The sequence below is a fragment of the Triturus cristatus genome, chromosome 10, assembly GCF_964204655.1.
Source record: "Triturus cristatus chromosome 10, aTriCri1.1, whole genome shotgun sequence".
NCBI lineage: Eukaryota > Metazoa > Chordata > Amphibia > Caudata > Salamandridae > Triturus > Triturus cristatus.
The window spans coordinates 1,231,922,040-1,231,938,288 of NC_140593.1; the positions used below are offsets into that span (position 1 = coordinate 1,231,922,040).

Sequence of the window (16,249 nt, forward strand, 5' to 3'; positions counted from 1 at the left end):
TAGAGCTATAAGTGTAAAGGGAGATCTCTCAGGTGTGGAATTGAGCTATAAGTGTAAAGGGAGCTCTCCCAGGTGTAGAATAGGACTACATGCAAAAAGGGAGCTCTCCCAGGTGTGGAATAGAGCTACATGCATAAAGGGAGCTCTCCCAGGTGTGGAATAGACCCATATAAATGTTCATGGATTAAGATGTTTTATGTCTCGTTGCCAGTAAGTACAGCAAGCCATCGGGAGCGAGCATCAGATACTAAAGGCTTACCCCCTGACCTCAGAGCTTGTCGCTCTCTATGAGTCTTCCGCAAGAAGGTAGAAACCGGGCTGTTTTACCTCTGGCAATGGGAGTGGCCGTTTTATGTGCTTCGGGGTTCCTTACTGTAGCATAGCCCTGGGAAACACTTTTGGATACCCATGCGCTGTACAAATCTATACAATATTAATAATGCCTGGCTGCAGTCCACTCGAGGGCGCTTACAGGTGCAGAAGGGCTAGCCTTTCGCGCGCCGGCAGAGCAGTCATGAAGCAGCCTAATTCATACAGGAATCGTTTGCTCATCGCAAGAGAGCTCGCCAGCAAGGCCACAAAATCTTTAAAGAAAAAGGAAGATTGCAGCAAAAATAGCAATGAATGAAGGTGTAGGAATGTTGCCCTTTCTGCAGCTTCCCCCCCCCTCCCCCCCCCCCCTCTGGCCTTTTTGCCTTTTGCTGAACCCTATATTTTTGCTGCATAAGGTGCCTGGGCTCCCCCTTTCAACGTGTTGAATTTGGCATGCCCCTAAGTGGCATAATGAACTTGCCTATAAGTCCCTGGTATATGGTACAAAGTGTGCCCATGGCCTGTAAGCTAAATGTCACAATCGGGCTGCAGCACCCATTGTGCCACCCACTACAGTGGCGGTTCAACCATGCCTGCAGGCCGACCATTTGTAACCTGCCTGTTGCAATATTGAACTACAAATCTGACCTGGCAAAATATTCTTTTGTGACAGGTCAAAACCTTTATTTTAAATATTTTGAAGTCACTGCTACGTAGACCTAATTGCCCATAAGGCAGGTGGCATGGTATATAAAAGTAGGGCGTGTGGGAATGCAATGTTAAATTTGTCCTTACAGTAAAAAATGTTTAAAAAGAAGCTATTTTCACTGTACCAAGAATGGCCGTTCCATTGGAAAAAACACGGGGTTACACAATTACATTTAAGAAATAACTAGAAAATTAATTAAACTCTATTTTTAATGGTTATTAAAATTTACAATTCAATGGTGAAGTCGTACTTTTGATAAATATTAACAAAAGGGTACTTTAAGAGTATTACCTTTTTCCTGCCTAAAGCCTCTGGTGGCCGATTTGCATTTGTTCTCCACCTTCTGCCAACCAGTAATTAGGATTTGAATAGGCGTGAATGGGCGTGAAATGTCTAATAGAAGGAAACAATAGGCGGACCTGCATGGGCAGAGATTCTTCCTCTGAACCAGACAGAATATGCAGGTTGGGTGTGTGAACATCCTTTTTTACATTACAATGTCAAACGCTGCTTAACACGTCTGCTGAGGTTTTACATTTAAGACTAGGGGCGCACTTCAAGGGGAGAGAACAGGACCCCAAAACAATTATTGTACATCCAGTGTCTGGTTGCCGGAAAACCCTGCTTTGTTACACTGGACCGTTCTCTTTTGCTTTATTGTTGCTACAGTGACTGAGCTAAACTGGATTTTAGTGTCAGATGTGAGAGGATACTGGGATTAACATAGTAAACTTCCCACAAACACCCCCAGCCCTCAGAGCCCAGCTGCGCATGGCTGAAGAATGTTGCCATCTTGAAAATGCCCAAAGTGGGTAAGTTTGGCCCTGGGAACATTTACCCCATTAGTTAGGGTGTCCCCGGGAGCCATTCCCGTCCACTAGCTTGTATCGGGCATAAATGTGGCACCTCCAGGCACCCAGTACAGAACACCCCTAGACCTGAGGAAGGTCAGAAGAGGGCAGAACCTGCTGTCTTTGACCTGAGAAGAGCCCCGGAGGACTGGACTTGTTCTCTTTAGTACCCAGGGCAAAGAAGTGGACTCCAAGTGTCATAAGGCTGACCTCGTGTTAAAGCTGCAAGAGGCCTTTTCTGGCAGCTGCCTACCTGAAGTTAGAAGGTAAAGTCTTTGACTAGGACGAACCTGGGGGGTGATTCCGAAACATGCTCCATCGCAGTCATTGTCAAATTGCAGCTAGGTCTCAGTCTACCGAAACCACTGACTATCTTTGGCACTTTGTGCTTCTCAGCGCTATTTTTACTTTAACATTTTAAAATTCATATCTCTTGTTCCACTTATATTTTTTTTGTCTTTTTGTTGTCATTTTGTTTATTACATTTTAGTCTATTTTTCTAATTCGTTTTTGGATTTTTATTGTGTTGAATTTTGATTTTATTACTGTTTTGGTACTGCACACATACTTTACACATTGCCCTAAGTTAAGCCAGTCTGCTCTTTGCCACAGCTACCATGAGGGTGAGGTCACGTTGATGTAGTGACTTTGAGGGTTCACCTCGACAACGGGTGTTTCTGTTCCTGGAAGGGGGGCAGTCGCCCACCCTCACCAGTAACCCATTTTCTTACAGACGGAATGACTACCGGAGGCGTAGTGATCCAAAATCTAATGAAGCCCTGTACTAGAGAGCACCTTTTACGGTTCAAATCAGTTAATTTATAAAATAACAGACTTAATACTCCGAACCCACAGAGATCAACTGCGGAGTACCCCAGGGCTCATCGCTCAGCCCCACGCTCTTCAACATCTACATGGCCCCCCTCGCCGCTATCGTCAGACAGCATGGGCTCAGCACCGTGTCCTATGCCGACGACACCCAGCTCATCCTCTCCCTCACGAAGGATCCCGAAGACACCAGACTCTGCTTCCAGGAAGGAATGAGGGATGTCGCGACCTGGATGAAGGACAGCTGCTTGAAGCTAAACTCCGAGAAAACAGAGGTCTCATCCTGGGACCCTCGACCTCCGCCTGAGACGAATCATGGTGGCCCTCCGCCCTCGGGAGTCCTCCCACCCCTACAGCCCACGCTCGGAACCTCGGCATCACCCTCTACTCCTCCCTCTCCATGAACCGCCAGATCAACGCCGGTGCCTCCACCAGTTTCAACTGCCTTTGCATCCTCCGTAAGACCTTCAAATGGATCCCCCCCCGACTGCAGAAGGACCGTCACCCACGCACTTATAACCAGCAGACTGGACTACGGAAACGCCCTCTACGCCGGCATCAACAGGACCCTTCTACACAAGCTCCAAACTATCTAGAATTTCGCGGCCAGACTCGTCCTCGGGACCCCACGACACAAACGCATGATGCAACACCTTCGAGACCTACACTGGCTCCCGGTCGAGAAGAGAATAACCTACAAGCTTCTCACCCACGCCTACAAATCCCTCCACAACATCGGACCCAAATACCTCAACGATAGAGTCCGTTTCCAGGCGCCCAAAATAACTCTCTGATCCGCCGACCTCGTCCTAGCGCAGACCCCCGCATCTGCAGAAGCAGAGCAGGAGGAAGGGCCTGCTCCTACATCGCAGCCATAACTTGGATCGAGCTCCCGGTCAGCATCGGACACTCCCCGAACCTGCACATCTTCAGGAGGGACCTCAAGACTTTGCTCTTCGACTGAGCCGGAGCTGCCTACCCCCCCACCCCCAGCGCCTTGAGACCCTCACGGGTGAGTAGCGTGCTTTATAAACCCCTGATTGATTGATTGAATACCACAAAGTTAGAAGCAGCGAATGTAAAGTGTGAGGAACGTATGAGTAAAAGACTCGGCAGACAGGTCCCACTGGGCTCAGTGTAGCTTGAGGGGGCAGAGGTGCGGCTGGAAGCAGGGTGATGGACCCTGCTCCGATGGCCCCCTGTGGTGTCTCTGTAGACGCCACCGAGCTGGTCATGAGTAGGACCTGTGTTTCTTCAGTCTCGAGTCACGGGCAGGCCTAGACGAGCACATAGATTGGCCTCTCTGGCTCTTCACTCAGTTCCTTCTCTTCAAGGCGCTAGACAGGGCTCAAGCTCAGCTGAGGAACAGGCTCAAGCTCAGCTGAGGAACAGACTCAAGCTTCACCTCACCTCAGATAGCGCCTGGAAGCCTGGCTATTTGCCAACTCTAGCCGAGTCCTGCCAGACAGATTGTGGCTTGTGGCTTTCACAGCCTTGCCCTAGCGCCAGGATGACCTCCAGGGTCAATAGCGAGGGACTCACATTAATAGATACCGGGCAGGAGAGTTCCCAAACTTTGGGATCCGCAAACCTGGAAGTTGTGATCCAAATTCGGAACCTTATTGCCCGCGCAATGCTGGTGAATTCGTTCTCCGCCTGGTGAATTCGTTTGCACGCCTGGCCTATCAGTGCCCCTGAATGCCTCAGAAAGATCCGGGGAAGGAAGGGGGGGTTGGGTTTTTAGCTGGGACTCTGCAGTCTAAACAGGCCTCTGGCACCTACGTGTCCTTTGTGGGTTGTGCGAGGCTGCAGTTCAAGAGAGGAGGCGGGGTCACTGGGAATGTTCATTTACAGGTAGGCCTGCCCGAAAACACGTGCCCGACAGCACGTGCACAGTTCTTCTTTGTACGTATATAGTTTACATTTAGCAGCTGTTTAGAATTCATCATAAAATTACTTTTTTTAGGTCTGGCTTGACAGTGATGCTGTCCGCAAAACATGTATTGTTAATTACCAATCATTTTTTAAATGTACATAGCATTGGTCATGGCTCTGCCCAAAGGGGATTCTCTGTTATCGCATTCCATTGGGTGTTTGGTGTATCCTTCCGCCTCCTGTGGATTGCTTGCACTGCAATGCACGACGGACTATTTTACATCTCAAAGCTACACTGAAAGATTTCAAGTGAGAGGTCGATAGACAATGCAAGACCTATTGACTTTGACAGTGCTTGTTTATGTTTGTTTTTCACTACACTTCACTGTTTTAGACAGGGCTCACAGTTTGCCTACTGTGTGCTCCATATGCAGGATAAACAAGCACTGGCCAAGCAACTGGCCTCGCTTTAATACGCCTCCACAGGTATGTACAAATGCCGTTTGCATACGTGTGCACTTTTATGCCAGGCCTATTGACTTTGCCAGTCCTTGGTTCTATTAGATGCGTGTGCTGTGCAGACTTGAACTTGTGCATTTATGCTATGATTGTGTATTAGAGGAGGCTTTTATTGTTCAAAGTTTATTTTTGGAACTGTTTATTTTGCTTAATTTTAATTCTGTTGCGTGGATTGTCTGTAAAGGTTTTTGTGTCAGGTGAGGGGTTAACCCCGGAGCCGAGGAGCACACTGTGCAGCCCTTGTCTGGCAGCAGCAGGCAGGCGCCGGGAGCCCCGGGCAGGCTCCTCCGAGTCACTCCTTCCACTCTCGAAGACTCAGAGGTGCGGCAGGAAATCCCTCTTCCGGGAGCAGATGTGGGCAGCGTTTCCCACTGCTGTATGAGAGGTGCAGCCCGTGGTGGCACAGAGGGGGGTGAGGAGGACACCCCGAGACAGGGGCCACAGACGGGGCTGTGCTCAGTGTCTTCACTGCCTGCAGCTGGGGCACAGCAGGGCCTGGGGGAGGCTGTGAGTGACCAGCAGTGAGTGCAGCACAGGAGGAAGGGGCTGTTTCTGCACAGCACTCCTGCTGGACCACAGCACAGCCAATCACATGCCGCGCTGACATTTGGGGCTTTAACAAGAATTCTATGTCAGTCCACGGAGGCTCTGATTATGCTTCTCAATCTTTACTGACAATTACAGCAGCCAATAAAAAACTTTCAACTTTAAACTGGCATGACCCCGGAAGGTTAACCCCCTCCTGTGTATGCACCAATCACCATCCAGTCCAGCACATAAGTGTCATTGGAAAGTCCACAACTTCCTCTTTCTTTGCTGCTGCAGCAGCAGATAAGTACCTTTCCCATTACTTTTGTCGCTGTGGTAAAAAATGTTGGGGGAGGTCAGGTTATCGTTTGTGTCAATTTGTGAGCTTAATGTGATAGCGGTGACTCGCTCGTTCACTCGCTCGCGTGTGGTTGCGGCGTGTGTCGGTTTTCATCGATGGTGCGCGTGGTATCGATAGGGGGCGGTGGAGCAGGAGGAGGCAGACGCGAGACCCTCGCGCGCAGAGAGCAGTCTCGTCGTTACCCCAGACGCTGCGTTTTTCTCGCATTACGAGTGACCGCTCGGCAAGACTGCATAAATCTCTGGCCTCATTTGAACGCTGACCGGAGCGCTTTCCAGATTAGAGCTTGCCTCTAGGGGAGTTGTAGGGGTCTCCTTCCACCTTGATTTTCACGCCTCAGACCTCAGTAGGGTTGTGTTTGATACAGCAGTTAGTGGCATTTTTAAGGGTCTGAGACACCCCTGGGCTGCTCCCCCCCTTGTGAAAGCTCCTCCACTCCTCTCTGCTTTAGAGCAATGGCGTACTACGCCGAAGAGGAAGAACAGTGGGTTGAATGCAACCAATTTGAGGAATATGAGGAGCCAGAAGACGAACAGTTGGAGGAGAATCTTGTGGAAGCCCTGGACACCCACGTCCAGAGCTCTGTCAATAAAGCCCTGATCAAGGCATTGAAGCCATTTACAAAACCCCTTCACAATTATGGTAAGAGGAAGATGAAATCTTTGCATAATCGCGCAGAGAGCACGCAGTCATCGGCCCAAGTGTTAGCGCGCATGGCCAGAAATGTGATGAAGGATCATGGCTCCATGGCTAATTATACTACTGAAGAGTCTTCCCCGTCCACACCGGCTACCTCAGACTCCGAGGTTGAATCGGTGCTGCCTAAAAAGAAGGCGAAAAAGTCTAAGCACACAGCATACAAAGCGGATGACAGCCAAGCGCCCAAGAACCTGTTGTTTGACCCTTTGTCCACTGAGTGGGTACCTTGACCGGAGGTGGCACATTATGTGGCTATGAATTTGCGCCAAGGCTTTGAGAAAGAGGTGCGGGCCACTTTACGATCGGAATGTCCGAGGCCCTCCTTGACTGGGAAGGTGGCAGATACGCCAGAATTAGACCCTAATATGGCGACTTTTATGAGAAAGTTCACGAAGGATCCTAAGAAGGGTTTAGATAGGGCTTGGCGGGGGTGCCAAGACAATTTGTTAGATGTCTATCGACCCCTCACAAAAATTCTGGAAGCGGCGGTCAACGCGAAGAATCAAAATGTTCCATTGGACACGTCGGACGTCATGGAATGGGCTCAAAGGGCTTTATGCTTTCTTGGCAATGCCAATGTGGCTCTCTCTACGGAGAGGAGACGTTCCTTTTTGATGCGCATTGATTCCCAGTTGGCGGAGATGGCCACTACAGAACCGGGTTCCCTCGCCAACAGCATGCTTTTTGGGGACAAATTTGTTAAGGAAATGGGGAAATACGTGGCCACGTTTTCGGCATTAGACAAGGCTCAGGCGAACATTAAAAAAGTGTTTCACACGGGTGTTTTTGACAGGGCCGGCCGCTCACGAGGTCGAGGGTTCGGCTGAGGTTTTAGTCAGACCTCAAGAGGTGCGGAGCAACGAGGCAGAGGTAACCAGAAGCCACATTTCTATCCCTCCCGCAACAGGGGAGGAAGAGGCAGAGGCCAAAGAGGAGTCTACCGAGGGCAACAGAATTCAACAGGAGATGGTTCCTATTCAGGTAAAGGTCTTAAGTCCCAAGGAATGTATGGTGGGAGGTCGGATTGCATTGTTCCTTCGCAGGTGGCAAGATCTCACGTCCGACCCCTGGATTTTACAGACAGTGCAGGGTTTTCGCATAGAGTTTTATGACTCTCCAAAACAGACTCACGTGCCCGGACCCCTACATTTTTCCCGACTAGAGCAGAGTTTCATCGACAAGGAAGTGGAGGCTTTGCTCCTGAAAGGAGCAATCGTGGGGACTGCCCCACACACTCAGGGCTTCGTAAGCACGATTTTCTTGGTCCCCAAGAAGGATCAGGGGTTCCGTTTGGTGCAGAATCTCAGGGAGTTCAACTCATGGGTCGTGTATCGCCATTTCAAAATGGAGGGCATACACCTTCTGCGGGACATCCTTCTAGAAAACGATTGGCTGGTCCGCTTGGACTTAAAAGACGCCTATCTTGCGGTACCCATATTACCACCACACAGGCGTTTTCTTCAGTTTCTGTGGCGCGACCAATGGTTCGAATTTTCCGCCATGCCCTTTGGCCTTTCGTCCGCCCCTTGGTGTTTCACCAAACTGATGAGGCCGGTCGTACAGTGGTTGAGAGAAAGGGGGGTGCGTCTGATCATTTATCTAGACGACATATTGATTATGGCGCAGTCGAAAGATCTTCTATTAGTACATCTTTCATGGACAATGCAACTTCTGCAGGAGTTAGGGTTCATTCTGAATCTGGAGAAATCGATCTTGATACCATCGCAGGTAATGCGCTGGGCTTTCAGGTCAATTCTATCACAACACAACTTCTTCTGCCTCTCAGAAAGAGAGTGCCAATCAGGAATGAGTTGAGGAGAGCCCTTGCCTCTCCGACAATATCATTGAGGACACTAGCTCGCCTGGTAGGTCTTTTAGCAGCCTCCATTCAGGAGATATTTCCGGGACCCTTACATTACAGGGCCCTACAGAGATTGAAGATGTTACATCTGCGCAAGGGTCTTTCGTACGCGCAGCAGATTGTGCTTTCGACAGAGGCTCGTACGGAGATGAATTGGTGGTTAGAGCATATGGATGCCTGGAATGGCAGAGCCATTTTTTCAACCAGACCGGACGTAGTGATACAGTCGGATGCCAGTCGCTGGGGCTGGGGAGCACGTTGTGGGACTCTGGAGACAGGGGGTCGGTGGTCCCGGGAGGAGTTGAACCTGCACATCAATTGCTTGGAGCTTCTAGCAGGCTCATTTGCGATTCACACTCTGGCCCCTCAGCGGGTTTCTTGTTGCATTCTCCTCCGCATGGACAATGTGTCTGCGGTCCGTTACATAAATCGGCTTGGAGGTACCAGATCTCGTCTCCTGGTGGAAATCGCCAAGGACTTCTGGCATTATTGCCTGGACCATCGCATAGTGGTGACAGCGGAATATATTCCCGGTTCAACCCATGTGATAGCGGATTGGAATTCGCGGTACTTGAGGGACGCCAGCGATTGGAAGCTGCATCCCAGGATTTTCAGGGTGTTGGACCTCAAATGGGGCCCTTGTGTGTTGGACCTGTTTGCGTCCAGACTCAACAGACAGCTTCCACTATTCTTCAGTTGGCGGCCAGATCCTTTAGCGGTCAGCTCGGATGCCTTCCTTCAGTCATGGACGATGGGCATTGTATATGCCTTTCCACCGTTTGTCATGATCCCAAGGGTTCTGGTGCAGGTCCGCAGAAAGAAGGCGGAGATTATTCTAATTTCACCATGTTGGAAGGCACAAGCGTGGTTTCCGATCGCGCTGGCGCTAGCCTGTGCGCCCCCGATTTGAATTCGGTCATTCCCAGATATCCTCACAGATCCTCAGGGGCTTCAACATCCGTTGGTATTACAAGACCAGTTAGTCCTCATGGCTTGGAGACTTTCAGGCGTCGTTGGCAAGTGCCCGGAGTTTCACAGGACACTCTCTTTTTCTTGTCACAAGCTTGGGCACCCTCCACACACAAACGGTACGAATCCGCTTGGAGACGATGGGTTGGTTGGTGTGGTGAACGACAGGGTGATCCCTGTGGGATCCGACATACATATGATAGTAAATTTCTTGTCGGAGCTAGCCAAATCAGGGTTAGCGTATAGGACTGTGAATAACTTCAGGTCAGCGATCTCGGCGGGACACCCGCACGTAGAGAGCAAAGCGGTGGGGGAACATCCTCTGGTTTGCAAGGTGGTGCGAGGTATTCGGTTGGTGAATCCTCCTCAGCCTAAGTACAACGTACTTTGGGACGTTACTGTTGTACTGCGTTTTTTGGTACGCTGGCCGGGTAATGAAGCTTTGTCTAGGAAGCAGTTATCGGCAAAATTAACACTTTTGTTGTGTCTGATCTCATGCAGACGAGTGTCGGATGTACGGGCCTTGGATTTGGCAGGTAGAGTATTTACTCCTTCGGGAGTTTCCTTTACGATTTCAAGACGTACAAAAACACATTCGCATTGTATTTCTTATCCTGGTTTTCCTCATCACAGCAAATTATGTGTGGTCAAATGTTTAAAGGTTTATGAGGACTGTACTAGGGAATTTAGGACTGATGTGTTAGGTCAGTTGTTGATTTCCCTTCAGAGACCTTTTCGCCCGGTCACTTTTGCGACCCTGGCCAGGTGGGTCACTTGGTTACTGGGTTTAGCTGGGGTGGACACTTCCATTTTTGTAGCTCATTCGGTTAGAGGGGCTATGGCCTCCAAATCTTTTGGGGCCGGTTCCCGGTTGCAAGACATCATGACCGTGGAGGATTGGTCTGCTGATTCCACATTTAAGACGTCTTATCATAAGCCTATTGTGGATGTGGCTTCGGTGGTGGTGGAACAACTTTAAACTAGCATAATCAAAGCCTCCGTGGACTGACATAGAATGAAAAATTGTCTAGCAGTCGCGACAAAGAATTTTCAATTCTATTAAGGACACGGAGGCAAGGATTATCCCACCCAGGCTACATCGTCAGTGACAGTATTATGTAAGGTATAATGTATTTAACCCGCCCTTGAAGTGGTTTAGTGTTGATGTGTTTTTCCTTTAGTTGGAAATGGAAGTTACGGTGTGAGTTTCCATTTCAGGTGACAAGAGCAAGCAAACCTGAGACAGTGGAGTTATCGCAGATGGCGGTGTGAAGTTCAGTGGGAGTTGAAGAGACCTTCGGTGGTGACAAGGATCTACGCCATGTTTGGTTTCCAGTTATGGTTGGATTGTTGTTTTTGATCGCAAAGAAAGAGGAAGTTGTGGACTTTCCAATGACACTTATGTGCTGGACTGGATGGTGATTGGTGCATACTCAGGAGGGGGTTTACCTTCCGGGGTCATGCCAGTTTAAAGTTGAAAGTTTTTTATTGGCTGCTGTAATTGTCAGTAAAGATTGAGAAGCATAATCCTCGCCTCCGTGTCCTTAATAGAATTGAAAATTCTTTGTCGCGACTGCTAGACAATTTTTCACCCATCACCATGTCAGCTTCCTTAGCAGAGGAGGAGAGATAGTGTGCAGGGCCCTCTTCTGAGGCTGCCAATCAGCATGTGTCCCTCTTATGAGGCAGCCAACCAGCACGTGTCCCTCTTTTGAGGCTGCCAATCAGCAAGTGCGTTCCTCTTCTGAGGCTGCAATCAGCACATCTCCCTCTTCTGAGGCTGCCAATCAGCACATGTCACTCTTCTGTAGCTGCCAATCAACAAGTGTCTCCCTTTTCTGATGCTGACAATCAGTAAGTGTCCTTCTTCTGAGGCTGCCAATCAGCAAGGGCCACATGTACGAAACATTTTTGTGGTCGGCAATGACCGATGGGGCCATACAAAATATTTTTGCAGTCTGCAACAACCGATTGGGCTGTTTCCGTCCGCAAAAATGCTTTTACAAATGTACAAGACACAAATTGCGATTTGGTAACACATTAGGGTAATTGCAATTTGTGTTTGCGATTCAGTATTTGGAATGGGCGTGTTTAGGGCATCCCTTCCAAATACCAATTTGCATTGGAAATTAGAAATGTTTTGTCCCGAAATTAGGTCGTAAAACATTCGCATTTTACCACTAACTTGAAGTTGGTGGTAACTCATTCGCAAATGGGAATTGGTCCCCGAGGGACCACTCACTTCCTCTTTGAAAATGGTTAACAAACATATTTTTAGAGCAGGCAGTGTTCCCACAGACTACTGCCTACTCTTAAAAAATGAAAAGGAAACTTTTCATTTTTGGTTTGAAACACATTGCGTTTTCCTCTAAGAAAAACGGGCTGCATTTAAAAAACATTGCTTTATTTAAAAGCAATCACAGATATGGTGGTCTGCTGACCCCAGCAGGCCACCATCCCCGTGGTTTTTGAGATTCACAATGGGTCGCAAACTGAGACCTACCTCATTAAAATGAATGAGGTAGGTGTATTGGCAACCCACTGGGAATCGCAAAAAGTGTAAAACGCACATTACTGTTTGCGATGAACAAATAGCGAATAAAGCAATCTTAATGCATATGTAGAGCCCAAAGGCGCATCACGAGCGAATAGAAAACTCAGAGAGACTGTCTACTCTTTAGTTACAAAGTGCAGTATACTGTTACTAGAACAATATTTTATCTTGTACTGAAACACGTGCATAAACCCTTATATTCAGACACCAAGCATGTGCCTCGCCCGCTGCCCCCTTTCATAGTTTACCAGGATTGCAGCCAGGGCTGGGAGGAATCCCACTTAAACTGCCCTAGTCTTGTGAATTTCACGTTATACTTGCTGTGTGAAATGACTGACATTATCCCATTATGCCACGTGACGTAATTACACTGTGTTTACGGCAAAATTGTATCATGAGACCACAGGAACGACCAGGACACAAGTGGCTATTGTTTGCAACTCTTTGTTTTTTTACACTATGTTTTTTTTTTAGCATGAAATGTGCCCTCACGTCTAAAATAGAGCAGAAAATTGTGGTTTTGCATTTAATTTAATTTTACATAATTACGCAAAAGCAATTTACATGAATTACGCACACCTCTAACTGTAACCAGTGACCCACATGTAACATAAGTGTGTCTGCACCAAAGAATAAACACACCGAGCTATTCTTTTTTTTATGTTCAAATTTTTTTATTAAATGTATAATAAACAAAATACAGAAAATACCACCAAACTGTAAAGATTGAAATGCATTACAATTACAAGGAATATAAAGCATCCATTTGCATCCAAGTATAATACTATATCAATCAATAAGTATCGCAAGAAACAGATAAAACAAACCAAAAAAAACAAAAAAAACAAAAAGGGGCTTCAAATAACATGTAGTGACGAATGAGGACTAAAATACATGCTCTAAATTGAGGAACAAGCAGTAATATATGAATCCAGGCCAGACCACAAGTTAGATCTAGAAGTAGGTGATTCTTTATGAGTATGTAGAAGTGCCACGTCTTAGAAAAATAATCCATTCCCACCAAGCATTAACTGAAAGTAATGTAGCATCGGTCCAATTAGAAGTAATGGATTTGAGTGTAGCAGAAATAAGGAAGTCCAAAAGCTACAATCCATAGGAGAGAATGTAGACTTAAGGAGAAAAGATTTAAAGATTAAAATAGAGAAAGATAAAGGTGTTTGGATTTTAAGGATCCGAGTTATGATATTCCATATATCTGACAAAAACTGAAAGATAGCAGGACATTTGTAGAATAAATGATGTAAATCTCCAATCATAGTATTACTATGGCAACCGTTTGGAGTCTCTAAAAGTTTAGCTTCAAATAGTTTATCCGGAGACCAAAAGCATTGGTACAGCAGATGAACATTAGTTTGTGTGAGGGAAGCTGGGAGATAACTAGCAGCTTTGGACTTCCAAATATCCTTCCACGCCACACTAGAGAGTTGAGTATGTATGTATGGTGGCCATTTCTGGGTAAAAGGTGTAAAGGAGGAAGCAGGAGTAGAGAGTTTTTGTAGACTTTAGAGGCTATGTGTCCTGTATGACTGAACACGTTAATACAAAACTCCCTACTAGAAGGTTGGGTCATAGGTAGCAGTTGAGGGTATGCATTAATAACCGTGTTACATAGTAACCTATATTTAGGAAAATCAAATGAAGGTAAATTATATTTAGCTTGGAGATCATCAAAAGAATAAAACGTATCTCGTAGACAGATGTCAGCAACAAAGAAAATACCAGCAACAATCCATAAATTCCAAAATGAAATATGTTTATGGTGCTAGAGTTTGGGATTGAAGCAAAGAGCAACGTTCTTGGTAGATGCAATGGCGATAGAGAATTTACCATCCAATGACTAATGGGCGATTGTTTGCCAAATGAACTATTGGCCATAGTAAGGAATGCAAGTAATAGATTTGGTGTCAAAAGGTTTTCCTCCAGAGTGAGCCATTTGGGTGAATTAGAAGAAGAAATATAATGAAACCATAACGACCATGGTGCCACAAGAAATGAAACGTGATATATTTTTTAATCTGGAAGCCCAACCCCTCCTTCAAATTTGGGCAATTGCAATGTTTTAAGACTAATGCGTGCAGGCTTATAGTCCCAGATAAACTTAGTAAATAATTTATAAAGTTTAACAAAAAAAGTAGAGGGAAAAGAAAGGGGCAGCATTGACAGCAAATAAAGGATGTGTGGAGTTATAAACATTTGAATTGCCTCAATATGTCCCCATCAATTTAAATGAAGATTGGACCATCCATCCAGTTTCTCTTTGGTACTGGCTAAGATTGTGGAATAATTGGTTTCAATTGTACTTTTAATTGAATCAGTAAATACTATTTATGCCTAGGTATTTGAGTGTTTTTGGAGACCATGATATATCAGCATTTGCCAACATTGTAGAATTACAAAAAATATTTAGGGGAAAAAACTCTGTCTTATTAATATTTAAGGGGTATCCAGAAACTGCAGCATATTTATGAATAATATTGAGAATGATAGGTAAGGAGATAAGAAGATCATTTACATATAGTAACACATCATCAGCATACGCAGGAACGTTTATGTTAGTATTCTTCAAAACAACACCTGGGTATTTGTCACTAATGCACAGAGAACACACGAGGGGTTCTATGGCAATAAGAAATAACAGAGGGGACCATGGACACCGTTGACATGCACATCTGTATAAACGGAATGGAGAAGAACAAGCGCCATTAACAAAAACAGAAGCCGAGGGTGCCGAGTACAGTCTTTAATCATGATGAGAAAAGTAAGACCAAATAGAAAAACTTCCAATGTATTAAATGAAAATTGCCAGTTTACTTTATCAAATGTCTTTTCCGCATCCAAGGCCACCACACCAACTGGGCAATTGATGTCTTTGGCAAGAGATAAGGTATGACAAAGCAAGCAAGGCTTATGGGCTGACAACCTACCCTTCATAAAGCGGGTCTGGTCAGGTTGAATAATGGAGGAAAGAAGGGGAGATAATCTATTTGCTAAAATTTTGGCATCTATTTTACAATCCTGATTAGAGATATGGGACGATAATTTGACACTAAAGTAAGATCATTATTAGGCTTGGGGAGGACAATAATAGTGGCTTCATTGAAAGAGCCGCCATCAGGGAAGTGCGTTCAACGTCTGTGAAAAGAGAAAGTAGGGTAGGAAATAATTGGTCTTGAAAACATTTGTAGAATTCAGCCGGAATACCATCTGGGCCAGGTGTGTTATTGTGGTTTAGTGCTTTAATAGCTGTGATTATTTCTTGACTATCGATAGGATTTTCTAAGACTAATCTATCAGTGTCAGAAAGTGTGAGGTAAATGACAAGTATTAAGGAAGTTAATGATGACGTCATTTTGAAGAGCGAGAGGTTCATGATATAAAGAGGAGTAAAAGGATAAAAACTCTCTCAGAATTTCCTCAACACCTATCAATAAAGTACCCTTACTTGTTTTGATGGATGGAATTTGATGTTTATCACGCTTACTGTGTATATAGTTAGCTAATAGTAGGCCAGATTTGTTAGAGTTAAAATGAAATTTAGATTTTTCTTTTGAAATAAGAAATCCTGCTCTTTTACTAAGCATACAATTATATTAATATCTATATTTCTGAAGTTGGCACTTATAGTGCAGATCTCAAGAGGCAATTAACCTTTCCACAGTTGCTATGTTTTTTTCTAATTTGAAGAGGTGGGCGTAGAATGATTTATTGTCATGAGCCATAATAGGAATTGTAACTTCTCAAATATAAGCTTTAAAGGCATCCCAGTGAATAATTTTGGAGGTCCCATATGGATTATTATGTAGAGAAATACTCACTGATGGCTGAGGCAGGTTTTTTTAGAATTAGTTGGATTGAGAACTACGCCAGAGTTCATTCTCCATCTTTTTTTGGGAATATGAGAGTCAGAAATAAATAAGTAAAAGGAGATAATGGCATGATCAGAAACTGTAATAGGGTGTATAACATACTCCTTAATCATATGGCATAAATTATGTGAAGTCAATAGATAATCAATTCTAGAGAAAGAAGAATGGGCATTAGAATAAAAAGTAAATTTTTTGTCTGTAGGATGTTCTAATCTCCAGAGGTCAACCAACTTAGTAACAGAAAAAAATGATTTCAAACCAAAAAAGGATTTCTTAGGTCAAAATTTAAATGCAGA

General features: G+C 45.5%; 1 protein-coding gene and 1 long non-coding RNA gene across 2 annotated transcripts in view; one reads left to right on the plus strand and one right to left on the minus strand.

Annotated features, from left to right (window-relative positions):
* The window catches only part of ITIH6 (inter-alpha-trypsin inhibitor heavy chain family member 6), a 246,002-nt gene that overhangs the window by 104,741 nt on the left and 125,012 nt on the right, over positions 1–16,249 (minus strand). The window lies entirely within an intron of this gene.
* On the plus strand, positions 4,976–11,036 carry LOC146797158 (uncharacterized). The gene is made up of 2 exons (XR_014969692.1): positions 4,976–5,061; positions 10,731–11,036. It is a non-coding gene; the product is annotated as an uncharacterized LOC146797158 (long non-coding RNA).